This window comes from Lontra canadensis, unplaced genomic scaffold (genome assembly GCF_010015895.1).
Source record: "Lontra canadensis isolate GAN:19392208 unplaced genomic scaffold, GSC_riverotter_1.0 scaffold144, whole genome shotgun sequence".
NCBI classification, from domain to species: domain Eukaryota; kingdom Metazoa; phylum Chordata; class Mammalia; order Carnivora; family Mustelidae; genus Lontra; species Lontra canadensis.
In genome coordinates, this window is record NW_022631138.1 from 2,554,992 (window position 1) to 2,563,524 (window position 8,533).

Sequence of the window (8,533 nt, forward strand, 5' to 3'; positions counted from 1 at the left end):
TCTGGATGGTGCTAGCAAGAGCTAGGGATCCCCCCGCCCCCGGGGATAGGAAATTGATTTTTGGTTGAGTATCTAAGGTGGAAGTGGGGAGGGAGTAGTTCTAGAAGATTTCACTTGACCTGTCCCATCATAATACTATTCTTCGGTCAGGAAAGAAATGTGGGGATTTCGCCAGTTGAGAAGGGTAACCTGATGTGATCGGGGAAATGACCATAAGGTCAGTTCAGGGTCTCACCTAACCCACTGTGAGATGGACTACTGCCAAAGCTCTGTATCTATTCACCTCCATAAGCTCTTCTCTCTCCAACGGATGATGGGGCACTTCGGCTTTCCAGATATTAGGTTCAGATACGAGCTAATATCCACAATATGGCATCTAGAGGAATGAGCACAGGCTTTAAAAATGACCAGAATCTGATTCTTGTTCTCACTTTATTCCAGTTCCCCCCCCCCCGCCCCAGGGGAAGGAGGAGGAGAGGCAAGGGTTCTACGCTCTCTGAGCCTGTTTGCTTATCAGTGAGATGGAGCTAAATATACTTAGATCTGATTGTTGTGAGCATATGGGAAGACTATTGAAGTCAGATGTTTCAAATGTTGCCTAGAATACAGTCTAATGACCACGAATACCATTCACTTCTGCAAGAAAGAGAGTACAAACCTGACTCACTGTCATTCCTTCATCAATATTTTGATAACTTACATTCCATAGCATTTTGATTTTTAAAATTCCAAATGTTTTACATCATTTAAACATTCATAATATTTCTTGAAAATAGCTTGAGCTGATAGAAATTCCCTCCTGAGATTTTAGATACCGAGACCTAGAGAATACAGATGATTTGTCCCTTATTTTCAAATAATGAGCTATCCAATTTAACTTACATTAAAAAAATACATTTGGGGCACCTAGGTGACTCAGTTGGTTGATTATCTGCCTTTGGCTCAGATCATGATTTCAGGGTCCTGAGATTGAGTCCCATGTCAGGCTCCTTGCTCAGCAGGAAGTCTGCTTTTCCCTCCCCCACGCCCCCTGCTTGCATTCTCTCTCTCTGTATCAAAGAAATAAATAAAATCTTTTAAAAAATTAAATAAAAGGGGCACCTGGGTGGCTTAGTGGGTTAGGTAGGCCTCTGCCTTCAGCTCAGGTCATGATCCCAGGATCCTGGGATCGAGCCCTGCATCAGGCTCTCTGCTCAGCAGGGAGTCTGCTTCCTCCTCTCTCTCTGCCTGCTTCTCTGCCTACTTGTGATCTCTGTCTGTCAAATAAATAAATAAAATCTTTTAAAAAAATTAAATAAAAAACACATCTGGGGGTGCCTCAGTGGCTCAGTGGGTTAAAAACACATCTGTACTCCCTTAGAACTTAATTTAGCAAATTTTTTAAAATGTTGGTGAGGGTGTAAGAATTGTGTTCCAACCATAGCTAATAGGAGTATAAATTGGAGAAGCATGTCTGAGAGATTTAATAAGACCAAGAGAAATATCCATAATTTTAAGGCAGCAATCCACTGCCTAGAAATTCATTTATTTTGTCTTTTTGCAACTTCTTAAGTTTAATTACTTACGTGGATCTTTAGTTTTCTCTAACATTAGAGCATTTAAAGCTATAATCTCAAGACAATATTTGTGGTATGGTAGTATTGTCACTGTTTTTAATTTCTACATCCTAAGTGATTTCCACTATGGTTTCTTCTTTGACACATGAATTATTTAGAAGGAAGAATGTGTGACTCTTGATCTCGGCTCGTGAGTTCAAACCCCGCGTTGGGTGTAGAGCCCACTTAAAAAGAATAAATTTAAAAAGAATAGAAGTTGGGGCTCCTGGATGGCTCAGTGGGTTAAAGCCTCTGCCTTCGGCTCAGGTTATGATCTCAGGGTCCTGGGGGCTCTCTGCTCAGCGGGGAGCCTGCTTCCTCCCTTTTCTCTCTCTGCCTGCCTTTCTGCCTACTTGTGATCTGTCAAATAAATAAATAAAATCTTAAAAAAAAGAATGGAAGTTATTTCATGAATTTCCAAATGTGATGTTTTTCTAATTTTTTTTTTCATTAATACTTTCTAATATAATTGAATTGTGGTCAGGGAGTGACATCAATCCTTTGAGATTTGGTGAAAAATGGGATGCAGGGTCCTTTTTCATAAAAGTTCAAAATGAGACTCAAAACAATGTGTGGTCCACAGCTGTTGTTCCATTTCTGCCCAAAAGATGTGCCTTTGACTGCGAAGTGTAGTCAATATAGTAACATCTTGGTCAAAGTATTAGAGAAAATGCTGTGTAAAACATCCCATGGATAGTAGCATTGTGAATTTGTCCTTATAGTTCCACCCACTTTTATTTATATACTGTATTTGCTGCTATTTAAGTTTGCACAAGTTTGTATTTATTTCATGCTCCGGTGAATTAAGCCTTTTATCATAATGGAGTGATCCTCTTTATCTCTAGTAATGCTTTTTGCCTTAAATTCTATTTGGTCTGATAATAACATAGCCACATCTGCTTTCTATTCCTTAGTTTGTCTAAATATATCCTTCTGCATCCCTTTACTATAAATCTTTTAAGTGAAAATTTTCAGTTATTTGTGTGATACACATTCTATTACAGTTTACATGATAATCAGCAACCTGTTTGGAATATTTTGGCCGTCTTATTTTATGCTTCATATTTGCCTTCCTTTCTAGTTCTCTTTGTCTCTGGCTTCTTTTGTACTGATTAAGTATTTCTCTATAAGTCCTTTATTTTTTTCTTTTTCTTTTTTTTAATTTAAAGATTTTTTTTCATTTATTTGACAGATCACAAGTAGGCAGAGAGGCAGGCAGAGAGATACAGGAGGAGGAGGCAGGCTCCCTGCTGAGCAGAGAGCCCGATGCGGGACCCGATCCCAGGACCCTGAGACCACGACCCGAGCCGAAGGCAGAGGCTTCAACCACTGAGCCACCCAGGCGCCCCAAGTCCTTTATTTTTTTCTTTGAACAAGTGTGGGATTTCTATCTCTAGCCTAATAATTTTTACCCTAGATATTTTGACATTCACAATTAACTTATTAAAGTCTAAAATTAATGAATGGCTTTACTATCCTTCACATCATACAAGGATATTTGAATACATTAACCTCCCATCCTCTGTCCCTTATTTTGTTTCTCATCTTGTTATTTTACACCTGGCAGGCATTTTTATCATGTTTTGCACCATAAATGTTCCTCTTTCTTTCTTTTTTCTGGATTGCCCTCTTTCTGACTAAAGTATGTCCTTTAGGGGTACCTGGGTGGCTCAGGCGGTTGGGTGACTGCCGTTGGCTCAGGTCATGATCGTGGAGTCCCTGAATCAAATCCCACATCAGGCTCCCTGCTCAGTGGGGAATCTGCTTCTCCCTCTGACCCTATCCCCTCTAATGCTTGCTCTCTCTCTCTCTTTTTCAAATAAATAAAAAAATAAATAAAACCTTAGAAAAAAAATAAAGTACATTCTTTAGAATTCCCTGCTGCTCTGTTGGCTCTACTTTGTTCGCTAGAAAATGTCTTCACTTTGCTTTCCTGCTTCAAGAGTATTTTTACCAATAGCAAAATTCCAAGTCGACCGTTGGTGGGAAAAAAAAAGGGGGGTTAACATAGCAGGCCCAAGACTGCTATCTTTAGAAAGGACTGCTTACAAGGATGGCCCTTGGCTGGCATCTGGGCCCTTGGCTTTCAGCAGGGTTCCCATCATTCCTTAACTGACAGGAATGGCTTCCTGTGTTGAAACTGTAGCATATGGTCTGTGCTGAACATCTGCTCTCCAACTGGGAGTCTGGAATTTTGATATGTGCTAGACAGAGGTGCCTATGTTACCAGTTCCCAATACAAATCTTACATGCTGAGCCTCTAATGAGCTTCCCTGGTGGACAACATTTCATACGTGTTGTCACAACTCTGCTAGAAGAATTAAGCATGTCCTGTGTGACTTCACCGGGGGAGAGGACTCTTGGAAGCTTGCAGCTGGTTTCCTTTGGACTGTGCCCCATGCACCATTTTTTTTTTTCCTTGTGTCTTTTTACTGTACTAAATCATAGCAAGAGTCTGACTATATGCCGAGTCCTGTAAGCCCTCCTGGTGACTTGTTGATCTTGAACCTGAAAGAGTCTGGACACACAGTCATCTCATCTCAGAACACTGAATAGATTCCATCATTTTCTGGCTTCCAAGCTTGCTGGAGAGAAGTTAGATGCAAGTCTAGATGTTATCCTTATATTCTCAGTTCAAGAACAGTGATTGTCACATGGTAGGAACTCAAATACTTGCCCAAAAATGGTAGAGAAAGGGATTCTGTAGGAAGAAGGAGCTTTCGGTCGTTAAATGCCCAGAGGCTCTCCTGCTCGTTCTACGTTGTGACCCGGTCTGCCTGAAGAATGGCTCGGGCCTGGAAATGAACAAGAAGCTGTCTCCAGGATGAAAGATTAAAATATTCTTTTAGAGGAACTCGGGCATCTCTGAGGCACCTGCCTGTGTCTGCTGGACTCAGGGGTCAGATGTGGGAGGCACAGACTGAGAGCCATAGAAGCTGAAGGTCAAGGATTCTTGATATTGGCGATGCAGGGAGGGAAATTTAAGGGTCAACAGGTGGGAAGACAAGAAGAAGCAAGGGGTTCCTGCTTCGTTTTGGGTGAGAAGGAGCAGGTCGCCTGTTTGGAATGGCTTGGGGGGATGGAACAGTAAATGCAGAATTTTCAGGATGAGGTCAAGCCCCAGGGCAGGGGAGAGAGTGGGGAAAGCTGGTCTTGGGAGAGACGCTGAAGGGCTTGTAGAAGTAACTCATTTCTTTGCCTCCAATGTCTCTTTCTCCAATCCATCTTGGGGAAGGAGAGCAGGTACTAGAAGTGAATACACATCCCCAGAGCTTGCCTTCCAAAAGGGAGCTCTGTGCTCATTATGTTCCCTATGACTGCAGTTATCTGGGAACACTTTTAGTTCGTCTACTCCTGCTTATAACCTAACCCAGACTTGTTCTCAGGGGGATCCCAATTCCACCCCAAATCATCTTTGATCATAACCAGAGGGTGGGAGAGTTATACCCTGGGGCAAGACTGTAGGTGGTCGCTGACAGGGCTACAAAAGAGCCATTAGCCAGAGCACCCGACTGCCCTACTACTGCCCTGAGAGCCTGTTTAGCTCCCCTGAGAAAATATCTGGATACCCTCTCAGGTGAGGCAGTGATGACCCCTGGGGCCACCCTTTGATTGTGTGCACAGCTATCCACTTGCCTTCTGCCAGGATGCATCCGGTTAGTGTACCAACCGTTGTAATTTAAAGGGACAGGCACCCTTTGACAGGTACCTCCACCTGCTCGTTCTTTCGTCTTTATGGGTGGTGCTACTCTGAGCCTATTCCCCCGGGATGAGTGTTGTTTTGGATAGATTATTTTGGTCAGGGGAAGCAGTTGCAGAGGCTTCCCCACTCCAGGGCTTCTTCCCCACAGGCTAAGGACCACATGGGGTCCTTCGGATGGGCAAGCATGTCCGTTCCAATGATCTAAGTGTGGACCAGGGAAATGAGCCTCAGGTGGATCTACAGACACGGCAGATCCACTAGGACTTGGCCTGGCCCAGGACTCCATGTATGACCTTCCTTCTGTAATGGTAATACTTCATCTCTACTTTTCAGTTTTAACTCAGGTCCTTTGTCCAACTGTCCTTGAAATATCTGCTTACTCCCCTTTCTTCCGAGGTCCTTTTAGAGGTCCATTTGGAGAAGTACTGGAGGCATCATTATCATATACATTTTCCATGACATGGAGGGGATCCTTCCTTATGCAGCCTGGCCTCCCTTTTAGTCAGAGGGCTGATGGGCCAGGGGTCATAATTAAAAAAAAAAAAAAAGATTTTATTTACTTATTTGAGAAAGAGAGAGACAGAGAGCATGAAGGAGAGGAGAGGAGGGGGGAGGGAGGGAGAGGGAGAAGCAGACTCCCCCCTGATCAGGGACCCTCCACCCCCTGATTCAGGGCTCAGTCCCAGCACCCTGGGATCATGATCTGAGCTGAAGGCAGACACTTAATGGACTGAACCACCCAGGTGCCTCAGGATCATAATTTTTTATTGAGATGGCTGCCTCAAGCCTTTATCATCCATCCTGATTCCCTTTAGTTGTATAAATTAAGCTCTATCTTACCCCCTAGGAATACTATGGTATTATACCACTTCTGTAACTCTGTGAGAACGGACTCCTCTAGCTGGCTGCCATGAATTAGCACCATACTTGTCACATACTACAGTAATCTCACCCACCTTCCTGCAGGCAGTGGTGTGCCATCACCTGGCCTCTGTTATTCTGACATTCTGTCATCCTCATTAGAATTCGAAGCATAGGGGCGCCTGGGTGGTTCAGTGGGTTAAGGCCTCTGCCTTCGGCTCAGGTCATGATCCCAGGGTCCTGGGATTGAGCCCCACATCAGGCTCTCTGCTCAGCAGGAAGCCTGCCTCCCCGCCCCCCCCCCGCCCGCCTCTCTGCCTCCTTGTGATCTCTTTCTGTCAAAAAAATAAATAAAATCTTAAAAAAAAAAAAAAAGAATTGGAAGCATACTTCTTTCTGTAATGGCATCTCCCATCAGGCCTGGCCTACAAAGGAGCTGCCACTGAACTTTTCATGATGCTGTGGGCCACCTTCACCGGCACATTCCTTACCACTCGGGAAAATAGAATGTTCTTCAGGTCCTCCTGTGGACCACACCCACCTAGTGGGTTTCTGTCCTCAGCAGCCTCTCTCCACCAGCAGAGCTACTTCTCTGAGTCTTCTGATCCCTTCGCCCACTATTTGCCATAGCCATTCTGGTACTTCTGTCTCACTTAGTGTGGGCCAGAAGAGGTGTTGGTTATTACACATCCCCTCCCTTGACTGGTCAGCAGAAAATGCAGGCAATGTGATCATCCATCACACTACATAGTTCAGCCTGTTTATGCCTGGCAGGCAGTATATACCTGATACTCACTGTAGGCAGTAGGGTTCATCTGGGGCAAAAGTGTGTTCGGAATGTAATACCCAGCTATCATAGCCCAGCCCAACCTCAACACCATGTCCTGCCTGAGACAACGTACAGCCTCCTAATAGTAGGTTTGAGTCACCTCAGCAACAACATTTTGTTGTTGTGAAGTCAAGGTCCAGTGCTGGCAAGACTGGGGAGTTGGGATTAACCATGTAAGGGAACTCTTAGTACCGGAAAGAACCTATAAGGGAGAATACCTTCTAGAGGAATTCTTTCAAAGTATTCAAAGGAGGAACTCTCAAGGGTTTGTCAGCAGTGTCAAGAGCATAAGACAGATTCAGCAATCCAAGGGAATTTCGTGTGGGGAAAGGGGGAGATTAGCAATAATAAGATAAGGCTGAGTAGAATCTAAGTGTCCTGAAAATTAACTTATTTTGACGAGTTGGATCAAGATTCTTTACTCCTAAAGTCCTTAATTTAAGCTCACCACTAAAATGGTTGTCCTGTAGTTAGTTGAGGGCAGCGGTGACAGCACGGGAGCAGGTTAGCAAAGTATTCCAAGAAGATAGGCCCAGCCAGGTGCTGTGTGGGCCAGAGATAGAGAGGTCTAGGGTATTCCTTCACCATGAGCCTGTGAGGTTGTGCGCCTTTCATGGTCATGTGATGGGTATATGTAGTCCCTGCCATCCATTGGCTACTGCCCATGGATCGTTGAAAGTACAGCAAGGTCCATTTTGGAGGGCTTGTTCAGGACAAGTGTAACTAACTCCCACTCTGTCCACTGGGCAGAGTTTTCCTCTTCGTGTAAAGTTTTGGACAATTTTTTTCCATGGTTGCACAGTAGCACGGCCCAAGCGCATTCCACTGGCCTTTCCCATGGCTGGTCTGCCAATGAACCAGGCCCAGGCATCCTCGGCGACCTTGGGGCACTAATGCCCACCAGAAGCCGGAGGCACTGGCACAAACTTTTCTCTGGGATTGCTGCCTCCGGAGATGTCTGGTCACGTTTTTGAATGCCTGGAGGCTCCTGCCAGTCACTGACTTTTGTAGCTGAAAAGGCTGACTGGGACTAGTGGGTCAGAGGGGGAGGCAGTGTGGACAGCCTGCGGGAAGCCTGTCCAGACCAGCTCTTCCATCAGTGCGGTAGGCTCTTCTCAACAGCCTGTGCTGTCTTGCGGTCTCCCCCACACCGCCGGGATGAGCTGGGGTGCCTGCTGGGTCCCGCATGGATACTCAGCCCACCAGCACTGTCCCTGTTGTAGCATCTGACCAACGGGGTCTCTTAACCATCAAGAGAAGTTCAACACATACTTGAAACCACTGTGTGTCCCCACATCACGGAGGGTACGTGACCTTGGATGCAATTGTTCCTGTGAGTCAAGGTCATTCTCGGAAGGGGACTCAGCAGAGCCACCAGCAGCTGGAGGAATGAGTTCTGATGAGGATTCAGGGCAGTGCCCTCAGGTCAACTACAGACCCCAAAGTCATTGTCTTCACACCGCCCCCACAACCAAGACTCCAGCGGGCAGTCACAGCATTCTGGGAGGCTATCTGCTTCTGGGAGATACGACATGTGATAACGTC